We start from the raw sequence: 13,075 nt of genomic DNA, 5'->3' as shown, positions 1-13,075 counted from the left end.
CTGAAATTGATTAGGAGACTTTAATAGGAATTAAATTGAAGGTGGAGAGAAGGACGCCTTTCTGTCTTAGTTTTGTGTCTTCCCATTGTCCTTGAATTTCTAACCACGTGCATAAATTGTATACAGTTAATGAACTAATAAGCCATTTCCTTTCAGATTTTTTTGTGTATTTGAAAAAAAAATTTTAAAGTTAGAGTAGAACTTAAATGTTCTCACCAAAAAAAAAAAGGTAAAAAGGTAAATATGTGAGGTGATGGATGTGTTGATTCACTTGACAGAAAGAATCCTTTCACAATGTGTACATATACCGAATCAAGTTGTACACTTTAAATGTCTTACAGTTTTATTTGTCAGTTATACCTCAATAAAGCTGAAAAAAAGAAAAATATCTTAGAAATATAATTTTAACACATAACTATTTTATGATTAAAATACTTCTCTCCTCTTCAAAATCATATTCAAAATATTTCATTTGCTTCTTTCAAATTGATGGTTGTGTCCTCTACCACTATCAATGAACTTTATTCTTCTTAGACACTAGAGGGAGTTTCCAAACGAGATGAAATATGCTGGAGAACCAAAATGGCTCCTAAAGTTCTATGACTGGATTTCCTTTCTCTTGTTGAGAACCTCTATAGAATGAAAGTATTACTACAACCATGGTTGACTTTGTAGATATATTCCTAAGAGCTCATGTGTAAATTGAACCATATTTTAAGTTTTCCTGGGGAGATTGCTGTTAAGAAGAGTCTTGAGAATTGTCTTGAAAAAAAAAGTTTTCATAGAACAGATAATCACTGCCAGTTTATCATTAAGTGACAAGATTTTAGTATTTTATTTTCTTCTTTACTGACACATACTCTGAATTTGGGTTGTGATTATATTGGTTCAATCAGTTTTGCAATCCTTAGAAAATACAGGTACTCTATAAATGTTTAATTGTCTAATTCTCCCAGGCTAAAGGAATAAACAGTTACTGTCTCTGGGTTGTTTTTTTTTTTTCCCTACTAACCTAGTTTAAATAACTCACAGAATCCTACTAGACAGCTCTCTGTCTTCATCTATTCATTCATTCAACAATTTCTTTGAGTGTTTACTATGTGCCAGGCAGAGTAACAGTCACTGGTGGTAAAACAAAATAAAGATCCTGACCTCGAAAATTTTGCCGTTTTGAGAGAACAGACAATAAGCAAGTAGATATATGATATTATCAAAAAATGTTTGACAGGCAAAAATTAAGTATCATATGATAAACATTACTAATGAATATCTGGTTCTCTTGTAGTTCTAAGTATACATAGGTTTACTTCTTTACCCTCATGCATGGCCATTTGACTAATTCTGGATGATAAAATGTAAGTAGAATACTTATGTGACTGTCAGGCTGCACTATTGGATTGCTATTATTTGACTCTCCAGCATTTCTCCCTTTTATGTGGCAATCAGGAAAGCACATGTTGATATGGAGACAGGAGACTGGAGTGCTGGGTCACCACATAGAAGGTGGCTTGGGTGAAAATTACCTGGACTTTAAGTTTATGAAAAGTTTATGTGAGTAAAAAATAACTTTTGTTGTTTAAAACTAATAAAAATGTGGAGCTGTTTGTTACCAAAACACAACCAAGCCTGTCCTGACTGATACACTGGAGAGTGATAGGGGAGTTTTCCTCATTTAGGATAGGCAAGGAAGGACTTTCTGACAAAGTGGTAATACAATACAGTGATCGTTATTTGGAGGTAACATTGAGTCAAGGAGGGGGAGCCATGAAGGGGAATGGTACTTAAATATTGCCCAGTGGACCCACTGCTTCAGAATCATTGGAGGACACTTGTCAAATGCATAGATGCCTTGGCCTCATTCTGACTTGTTGAATTAAAATCTCCAGGGTGGCAGGGAAGGGAGGAGTCTCAGGAGTCTATAATTTTAATAAGTTCCTAGGTTATTTTGATGCACAGACAGCTCTTGGAACCACTGTATTCAGCTTCAAGCCCTGATTGTCTACATTTCTGATATATATGATATGATATATAAAATTTTAAATTATATACCTCTCAACCTTTACCCTACTCTGACAAGGGGGAAAATGAAGGGAAGACTACTTTTCAATTCTCACCAAAACAACTTTCTTTTCTTTCCACAGTTCTGACAGCATATGATTCCATATGTGTCTTTCTTGTTTTTATGGACTCTACTTTACCTTCACATAATTATCAAAGACAGATTTTTTTTGTTAGACATATTGACAGGATCCAGCTGTAACTTTAAAAATGTCATTTGAGAAAGAGAAACATCAAGGTAGTCCAGCATGTTTTTGCTGTTTGAATCTAAAAACAATAAAAACTGTTTTCTGAGTGTTTACCAAGTGCACACAATTACCCTGCAAGACAACATATGCTTCTCAATGACATTTTGTTTTCAGAAAAATCTTGGTGCTTTAAAATGTTTGCTCTTTTCCTTTCAGTAATATCCTAGAATTATTTTTCATTTTAATAAGTATATTTACAGGGTAAATTAAATAATTTAACCAAAGGGCTATAAATTGATTGATTCTTAAGTTTTAATTCAGAGTTTTCATTCTAGTTTTTTTGTTTGTTTGTTTGTTTTTTGTATATATGTAAACTGAATGACTGAGCCTGCATTCAAGGCTCTAAATTTGGGGCTAGAAAAGGAAAGCTGCTGCTGTGGGGAAACCTTACCATACCATACTTTGTAAGGCTGCCTATATTAGATGTTTCAATTTTATGCTTTTCAAGGCCAAATGTAAGATTTGTATTGTCTCTTCCCAATATTGTATAAAAATACATTTTTAATTAAAATGGTAAGAGAAGATATACAAGGCAGTCTGATCATGTGTATTTACCTCATTCCAGAAGTCTTTTCAATAACAATAAAGGAAATAAGGTTTACAGTTTTATGTCTTTATACAAAGACAAGGGAACAGGATAAAATCTTATTGGCTGTAAATAAAAGAAGAGAAGTTGAGGGCAGTAAATCTTGTCCCCAGCTACCACAAAGACAATATGTATGTGTAGGTTTATGCCAATGAAGTATGGCAATGATGCAGAAATATCAATTCCTTGGCACCGCAGCCCCACCCCACAAGAATTCCAATGTTCCTGCATAAAAGACACTCAGTACCTGAGTGCGTGAATGAATGAATGATTCTACAAATTTTCAGAGAAGCTCTAGATGAGAAAACAGTATCACTGGATTTCTGAGCCAGCTTTTTACTTTAAGTGTCAGATGACTCTAGTAAAATAAACGAATAAATATTCTATGTTGATCTATTTCCCTAGTCTAGAGCCTGAGAAAGAATTGAAACGGTAATTTGGATGACACAACTGTTGACAATTCAAAGATCCTTTAAATTCCTTCAGTTTTAGGGTTAAACAATAACATTTGTTCAATTATTATTATTGCAAAGTTCACCACCAGAGGGAACTCATCATTCCGTTCATCTAGAGACCAACAGGCTCCAAAGTAAAAATGATTTGTTTTCTGAGTTCCGTATTATATAAGTATATATTCTGTATTATATAATTTTTGCCTGGGATAAATGTTGGAATATTTATTTAGATTTATGCTATTCTATATGTCTCAGAAATTGGGGGAAGTTGTGAGTAGGTGATAAATTGGAGAACAAATTTTTGATTAATTAAAGTTCCTTTGGTGAATAAGGGTCCTAAGATCTTTTCTCTGCTCATTAGCATTTAATATTAATGACTATTAACATCAAAGGTAGACTTATGTTATGTCACACAGATGGTAACTTCAATTTGGGATATCCAATTCCCCCAACTGAAAACAGAAACAGAAACTAATGTAACTGGAGCATTATATTCACCTCATGTACCTCTCTAGAAGCCTAGAATGCACTCTGTTGCAAATGCTCTGATTTAAATTTTACTACATTTTTCTAAAGCATCACATCAGAATTTTCTAGGTTCTCTGAGTCAAAGTACAGAGGAAGGATCTTTGGAGACAAATGATTGGTTGGCTGGTGACTAATGAGTTATTTGAAAGAAATGGGGAGTTGTTCATCACTAAGTATACAGTTTCTGTAATGAAAAATGAGTAATTTCTAGAGATCTGCTGTACAACATTGTTTCCATAATGAAGAATATTACATTGTACACTTAAAATTCTGCTGAGGAAGTAGATCTTATTTAAGTGTTTTTATCAAAATGAAATAAAAACTAAAATAAAAAAAAAAAAGTCTTGGATATCCCAAATTGAAGTTACCATCTGTGTGACATAACATAAATCTACCTTTGATGTTACTAGTCATTACTATTAAGTGCAAATGAACAGAGAAAAGATCTTAGGTCCCTTATTCACCAAAGGACTTATCTATAACTAATTTAAAAATGAAGTCAGTCTCTTTTGTATAGAAATAAATAGTCTCTGAAAGTCAACTAAAATCAAGTCCTGAAAGATTATATTTTAGTTTTTTTTAGTACCTGCTTGTCAAAAGCAAGAATTTGATTTATTTATGTCCCTTTAACTGCCAATAGCAAAAGTGTGCCCTTTAAGAAGCAGACCCATTTTGATATTGTTTGCTCCTTTTATATAGAGCCTGTGACCATGGCAACCAGGTTCTACAACCTGACCCACTCAGCGCACTCTTGCCACTTTATATAAACTGCTACTGGAAGCACACAAGCTTTATAGATTTCTTGAATTGCATTAGATTATGGGCATTCTTGAAGAAGTTCAAAATGGGAGAAATGGCTTGTTTTTATCAAAGAAGTAGAATTGCTATGTTTGCACCATTTCCTGCAAGTAATATTCATACACGACTTAAGAAGGATTTAAAGAAACAAAGACAGGAGACTTGCAGATGCATAAGGCAGATGGATCACATATGCTTATCTCTGCTCCATCCCAGAACCCTATCAATAACAGTAAAAGGATATAAGGCATACAATTTTGTGTCTTTATACAAAGACAAGTTATCAGGAGAAGAGATGACAGCAGGCGAGATTGTCAACAGAATCTTGAAGGTTGGAAAATAGATAGATGAGTCATAACTGATTTAGCAGAGTAGAGATGCTTAAAATCAAACTGTCTGTTGGGGGAAGAGAGAATGACAATAATAAGCAAGCTGATTCATGCTATAGAATCCTCAAAGGCTCGGGGATAGAAGGGACTAGAATCTTCCAAATCAAGTCCAGGACATAGAGTGGAGCTGAAAATATTGGGCATGGTTCATTGAGCTCTCATATCCCCAAACTCACATACCACACCCTGAGATAGGTAACTCTCCAAGGCAAGCTGAGGGAGCAATCGGTCACTGAGCTAAAAACAGGGTCATGAATGAAAATCTGAATACTGGAAGCCAGACATCCAGCCCCCTGAGCTGTCCAGCTTTCAGCATGTACCAATCAGGCTGGATATGGGACGAGTCTTCTTGGGAAATGGGCAAGGTTCTTCTATTTTATATTAAGTATAGTTGATTCACAGTATTATATTAATTTCAGGTGTACAACGTAGCGATTCAATATTTTATAGATCATACTCCACTTAAAATTATTATAAAATATTGGCTATATTCCCAGTGCTGTACAATATATCCTCGTAGCTTATTTATTTTATACAAAATAGTTCATACCTCTTAGTCCTTTACCCTTATCTTGCCCCCGCTTCCCTCTCCACACTGGTAATCACTAGTTCTCTATATCTGTGAGCCTGTTTCTATTTTGTTATATTTATTTATTTTTATTATTTTTTAGATTCCACATGTAAGTGGTAACATACAGTATTCATCTTTCTCTGACTTATTTCACTAAGCATACCCTCCAGGTCCATCCATGTTGTTGCAAATGGCAAAATTTCATTCTCTTTTATGGCTGAGTAATATTCCATTGTATATATACCATATCTTCTTTATCCATTCATCTGTTGATGGACACTTAGGTTGATATTAAGCATCATATCTCAGCTATTGTAAATAATGCTGCTGTGAACATTGGGGTGCATGTATCTTTTTGAATTAGTGTTTTTATTTTCTTTGGATGTATACCCAGGTGCAGCCTCTAAGGTACTTCTATTTTAAATGACCAGCATCATAATAATATTAGACTTTTAACCTATGTATGTATATTCATCACTAAAATATAAAAATAAATTATTAATGTCAGGAAAGAACTGCTTTGAATCTGTGCCTCAAACAGTGTAGCTTATGTATGCAGTATGTGGTCAAAATTTTTTGAAGTACATCTCACCCATCAGGATGCAAATCTGACAGCATGTTGTTGGACTTACTTACACTGTTGCCCCAGAATTAGAGACAGTGGGCCAAAGTAAGATTTGAGAGCCTGGAAGTGACTCTGCATCCTAAAAAGACCTGCAGGTGAGGACCTGACATCCTCTCTAGAACCTGCCAAGATGTAGCAAGACAGACCCTGCTACCCCCGACCACTGTCTCAATACCTACCCCCTCCCTCCCTATTCCCTCCAGGAGATAAAAGGAAAGGGGACTTAGGAGCAGAGATGGAGGAAGAGAAAAGCTTGGACCCTACCTAGAGAAAGTACGTAACTTTGGGGAGGGGATGATTTCCATCCTCCTTTCAAGGTAAGAGACAGGTTGCATGAGTTTCCTACTGCTGCTGTAACTAACTTCCACAAACCTAGTGATTTAGAACAACACAAATTTATTATCTTATAGTTCTGGAGGTCAGAAGTCTGAAATGGGTTTCACCGTGCTAAAATTAAGGTGTTGGCAGAGCTGCACTCCTTTCTGGAGGCTCGAGGAGGAAAATCTGTTTTCTTGCCTTTTCTAGCTTCCAGAGGCTGCCTGTATCCCTTGGATTGTGGACCCCTTCCAGCTCACAGCCAGCAATGGCTGATCAAGTTGTTTTAGCATTGCACCACTCTCACACTGACTGCTGCCACCCTCTTTTCCATTTAAGGACCCTTGTGATTACACTGGACACACTGGGATAATCCAGAACAATCTCTTTATCTAAAGTTCAGCTGATTAACCATCATATTTCCATCTGCAATGTTAATCCCCCATGCCTTGTAGCATACTACAGACATAGGTTCTGGGGATTAGGATATGGACGAATCTGTGGGGCCGCTCTTCTGTCTACCACTGAAAGGTTCAAGAAAGCCATTCAGCCGCGGAGCGGCTGGGCCCGTGCGCCATGGCCGCTGAGCCTGCGCGTCCGGAGCCTGTGCTGCGCAGCGGGAGAGGCCACGACAGTGAGAGGCCCGCGTACCGAAAAAAAAAAAAAAAGAAATCCATTCATAAATCTGGAGTGACTATGAGACTGGGTGGCATTTTCAAATTGGACATAAATTTAGACTATTCTGACCCAATCTAACCTACCAGGGGTGGAGATAGTGGGAGATAAATGGCAAGCTGGAGAGAAAGAGCAGTCTGCACTGTGCAACTCGGTTTGGAGAGGATGCTTTTCTCCTATGGGTTATAAGCAGAACTGCCGAAGGCAACCAGGCTTGAGGAATCTTTCTGCTGGCCGGGAACCCTGGGAGAAGAGGGTAGAGGCTGTGGGGTGTGACTCTGGGGGTAAACGTCGGGAGTAATGATGAAAGGGGCAAAACTATATCTCCTGTGCCAGGGAACTTGTCCACTGGGAAACCTCACAGGTTCAGCACCTCAGATTGACACACATGTGTGCCCATGAGAGCCAGCGTTTTGCCTGCTGCACCAGGGGTATCAGAGATGATCATAAAGGCCAGAAAAGCAATGGCTGTCAACAATAGTGCAATCATATGGTCAGCTAAGGAAAAAAAAAATGTTGCCTGCTTTTCTTTCATCTTATCTTCCATCTCTCCAAATCCAGAGAGCTAGAACTAGAACAGAAAGCACAGGTGCCTTGAGAAAGTAGACCATATCTCCACCTCTACTCAGGACCTTCTAACTTCAGGTTAAAAGACACTGCGTTGGGACTTCCCTGGTGGCGCAGTGGTTAAGAATCCACCTGCCAATGCAGGGCACACAGGTTTGAGCCCTGGTCCGGGAAGATCCCACATGCCGCGGAGCCACTAAGCCCCTGTGCCACAGCTACTGAGCCTGTGTTCTAGAGCCCATGCTCTAGAGCCCGCGAGCCACAACTGCTGAAGCCCGCACACCTAGAGCCCGTGCTCCGTAACGGGAGAAGCCACCGCAATGAGAAGCCCGCACACCGCAACAAAGAGTAGTCCCCACTCGCCGCAACTAGAGAAAGCCCGCGCGCAGCAACAAAGACCAAAGGCAGCCAAAAATAAATAAATTAAATAAATAAATTAAAAAAAAAAGACACTGGGTTGGAGGAAAGATGAGGAAGTATGAGACTGCAGTTTTCAGATTTTGAAAAGCTTTCTATTGAAATGTAATAAACATACTGAAAAGTTCACTTGAGTGTACAGATGGCTGAATTTTCACAAATTGAACACACTGGTGCTCAGATCAGAAACAGAATATTTCCAGTTTCCCAGACACCCCTTGCTCCCTTCCACTCGCCAAGCCAGCTCCCCAAATAGTAACCAATATCCTGACTTCAAACAACATACATTCGTTTTACTTGTTTTTGTACTTGATACAAATGGAATAATACATTTTATTGGGGGTCTTCCTTCGTCCACTCAATATGATGTGTGTGAGAGTCATTCATGCTTTTATAGATATTGGTAATTCTCATCACTGGAAAATATTCTTTTGTGTGAATATACCACAATGTATTCTATTGTTTATGGGCATAAGAATAACTTTCTGTTTGGAGATATCAAAAATAATGCTTCAATGTATATTCCAGTATATGTGTTTTGGTGAAAATATATTTACTTTTCTGGTGAATATGTACTCAGTATTAGGATGTTTGGGTCATATATTTGGTTTTGAGATAAGTAATCAATGAGGTTTTCTAGAGAGCAGTAGCTGTTTGTGAGCAGTTCTGTTGCTCCACATCTTCATTTTACACTTGATAGTTTCTATTTTATTTTAGCTATTCCACTGGATTGGTAATAATATTCATGGTAATTTAAATTTGCATTTTCCTGACGAATAATGAAAGTAAGCAAACTTGCATGTGTTTATTGGCCATTTGAATACTATCTTTTGTGAAGTGTCTATTTAATCTTTTGTCCATTTTTTTTATTGATTTCTTGTTCTTACCAATTTACATGAATTCTTTATATACTCAGGTATGAATTCCACTATTCCATTTAGTGAACAACCTCTCCCCTCTGTCAGTTATCTTTTCATTTCCTTTTAATAATGTCTCTTGATGAACTTGATAAAGTTCTTAATTTTAATAGAGTCCAATTTATTAATATTTTTCTTTTATAATTAGTATGTTTTATGTCCCAGTTCAGAAATTTTGACCACCTCCAAGACTATGACGTTATTTGGATTAGACTAGTTATTAGTTGAAAGTGGCAAGAAATCTATGGGTTCTACCTGAAAGGTTGATTTAACTGAATGTGGTTGAAGTCAGTGATTGAAGACAAATCAAATCTTGTCACATTTGTACCTCACTCAGCTCGACTGTTCTATAAACTATAAACACAAAGAAAACATAGTTTTCAAAACTTTTTTTTTTTGACGTAGTCTTCCTCTGCAGCTTCTTCTGAGTGGGGCAAGAAAGCAATTTAAACCTAACAAAATCTCAGTTTCTTTTGGTTTAAGCAGTGCCTTTGAGATAAATGGCCAGTCTTCCTTCCCACTCACCTAAAGATGCATGGATAGGGAGTCTACTGTGTCCTTTGGTGGTGGGGCCCACCGTAACCTCATGAGGTAGAAGGGACAAGGGAGGTTTCTCAGGCCTCTTTTATAAGGACACTAATCTCACTCATGAGGACTCCTCCCTCACGAACTAATCATCTCCCAAAGGCCCTGCCTCTGAATACCATCATCTTGGGGGTTACGATGTCAACATATGAATTTTGAGGGGATACATTCAGACCATACCCCTCAGTAGCAATGGAATCTTCCCACGTCTACTGGTCACTGCTCACCTTGGTGGAATTGTCTACTAAACTCTGCAGCCTGTTGGTTTGTGGTTTATCTTCTCTCAGTATAGTCAGGTATCATGGTCTTATCTGCTGACCCAACCCACCTGGATTCTTGCTGGTGATGGTACCACCCTGAAGTCTGGGGGTGATGCTCACTTGATGCCTGACCTAACTCATGATCCCACAGCCTTCAACGAAGATTCATTTTGACTCCAGCTTAATGACCTGTCTGGGAGGTTACTCCCCAACGCCATCTGCTGTCTTTAGTATACCTCAACAGGGCACACTGAAACTCTTGGATACCTTCCACTATTACCACCAAGGACTCAAGAGAGAATTCAGAGGGTTAGACCCAGAACTTCCTTCTGACTCAGCATCTCATGCTGCTAATCTTAGCCTCCCCAAGTCAGTGCTGGGGTCTCCTCTTAGAGACCCAAACATGAATCAGGACAAGATTCTACGGTTTTCATCGTCCTTTCATCCTATTTATCCACACCCTCTGATAGCAGGAAGAAGAGGCACAGAATAGTAGAGGGGAACGTGACCATTGTGGAAAATTGTCTATAAAAATGCCACTATTATTCCCCTTCATGCTCCTTTGCAATGTGACTTTGAAGCCCTTCTCATCAAAAGGTAAGGTCTCTTTCTCTACCTCTTGAATCTGGGCTGGCCTTGTGATTTGCTTTGACCAATAAAATGTAGCAGAAGTGATGTCATTTCTGACTGTAGGCCACGAAAGCCCTTAGTGCCTCAGCCCTTTTTCTTGGAACACTGCCACCACAATATGAACAAGCCAGGTTGGCTGCCTGGAACAGGGAAGAAGTTGGAAAATGGAGAGAAGGTGGCCCATCTGAGGCCATCCTAGACCCGCCAGTCAACCTAGTATCTAATCACAGACTTGAGAGTAAGCACAGCCAAGACTAGAACTACCTAGTTGAGCTCAACCAAATTTGTAACCTGCAGACTCATGTACTAAATAAATGATTGTAGTTTTTAAGACAGTAAATTTTGAGGCAGCTTAGTATGTAGCAAAAGCTAATTCATCTCTCACTGTCTTCTCCTTTCCACACTGGACCAGAACATAGAGGCAGGTTTCCAGCTCATCTCCCTTTCTGTCATGGACTATACTCAAATGTATCACTGATCACCATTCATCTTCCTGGGAACACCAGGCCTCACAGTGCAGTCTTAATGGCAGAATCAATCTTGTCTCTACGCTATGGAAGAAATTCTGTGATCTAATCTGTCAGACCTAGCTCATAATATGTTAATGATCTCTAAAGAAATTTTAAAAATTACTTTCTCTTTCTATGAAGCCTGGCTTCTAAGATAATTTTATTGCTGCAGACTCAAAAATTCTAATTTGTATGCAAGAGCTGAATGACTCCTCTTTCTCTTTGTATCCCAGCTTTAACAAACCTAATCCTCCCAAGGCAAATGGATATCTCTGAAAGAATGGGGATGGAGGAGGGGAAGGTCACATTGATACAAATACAAAAACAAAAAAAACAAAAAAAACCCACTGAAATATGTTTTAATACATTATCATCCTAACATATATGAACTATGTTTCCTTGTAGCAATGAGGCATATCATAGATTCTTCATAAATAGGAGAAGAGGATTGGAATTCGCTATCTGTGTCTGGAGGGAACATTCTATGACTTTTGTATTTAATGTGAAACCAATTGGGGCTCAGTGCAAGAAGTAAGTCACAGACTTCACCAACCATTTATTTATTTATTTCATATGCTGTCATGTCCAATGTAATGCTGAATAGAAGGTGTGACAGTTGATATCCTTGCCTAGTTTCAGTCTTAATGGGGGAAAGTATTCAGTCCTTCACCATTAAGTATGATGTTAGCTATAGACTTCTCATAATGCCCTATAACAGGTTGAGGAAGGTAACTTTTATTCCTAATTTGCTGAGATATTTTATCATGCATGCTGAACTTAGTCAAATGCTTTTTAAAACGGTGAATTTTACATTTCAGATACTGTGATTTTCATGTTTAGAATTTCTGTTTGGTGTTCATATCCTCCATTTGTCTTCTCATTGTCATCATGATTTTTTGTGATTCTTTGGGCATATTTATAATAGCCATTTAAGAATCTCTGTCTTATAATTCTATTAACTATCTTATTTCTGGATTTTTAGCTGCTGACTGTTTTTCCTCCTGCTTATAGGTCACAATGGTCTACTTCTTGACATTTCTTCCTTGGGTATCATGATTTTACATTTTGCATGTCTAAATTATGGTTGTTGTCCTTTAAAGAGTATTAAACTATGTTCTGGCCAACAATTAAATTTCTTGCTGATTAGCTCGATTGTCTCAAGCCTTGAGTTTTAGCTTTTTTATGGTGGGTTCTAGATCAGCCTTTACTTTGGAGCAAGTATAGCTTTAGTATGAAGGCATGATCCTCTGGTGTTGTTTCCACTGAGTGCCCTAGGTGATCAGTGAGGACACTCCACTCTAGCTAGTCATAACACAATGTCTCCTATATTTGTTTTTGTTTTTTTTTTAACATCTTTATTAGAGTATATTTGCTTTACAATGGTGTGTTAGTTTCTGCTTTAAAACAAAGTGAATCAGTTATACATATATATATATCCCCATATCTCTTCCCTCCTGAGTCTCCCTCCCTCCCACCCTCCCTACCCCTCCCCTCTAGGTAGTCACAAAGCACCGAGCTGATCTCCCTGTGCTATGCCGCTGCTTCCCACTAGCTATCTACTTTAAATTTGGTAGTGTATATATGTCCATGCCACTCTCTCACTTTGTCCCAGCTTACCCTTCCCCCTCCCCAAATCCTCAAGTCCATTCTATAGTAGGTCTGCGTCTTTATTCCCTTCATGCCCCTAGGTTCTTCATGACCATTTTTTTTGGTTGTTCTTTTAGATTCCATATATATGTGTTAGCATACGATATTTGTTTTTCTCTTTCTGACTTACTTCACTCTGTATGACAGACTCTAGGTCCACCCACCTCACTACAAATACCTCAATTTTGTTTCTTTTTATGGCTGAGTAATATTCCATTGTATATATGTGCCACATCTTCTTTATCCACTTATCTGTTGATGGACACTTAGGTTGCTTCCATGTCCTGGCTATTGT

Source organism: Tursiops truncatus, chromosome 7 (assembly GCF_011762595.2).
Source record: "Tursiops truncatus isolate mTurTru1 chromosome 7, mTurTru1.mat.Y, whole genome shotgun sequence".
Taxonomy (NCBI): Eukaryota; Metazoa; Chordata; class Mammalia; order Artiodactyla; family Delphinidae; genus Tursiops; species Tursiops truncatus.
The sequence above is the reverse complement of the archived record's forward strand: the minus strand, read 5'-3'. Positions refer to the sequence as shown.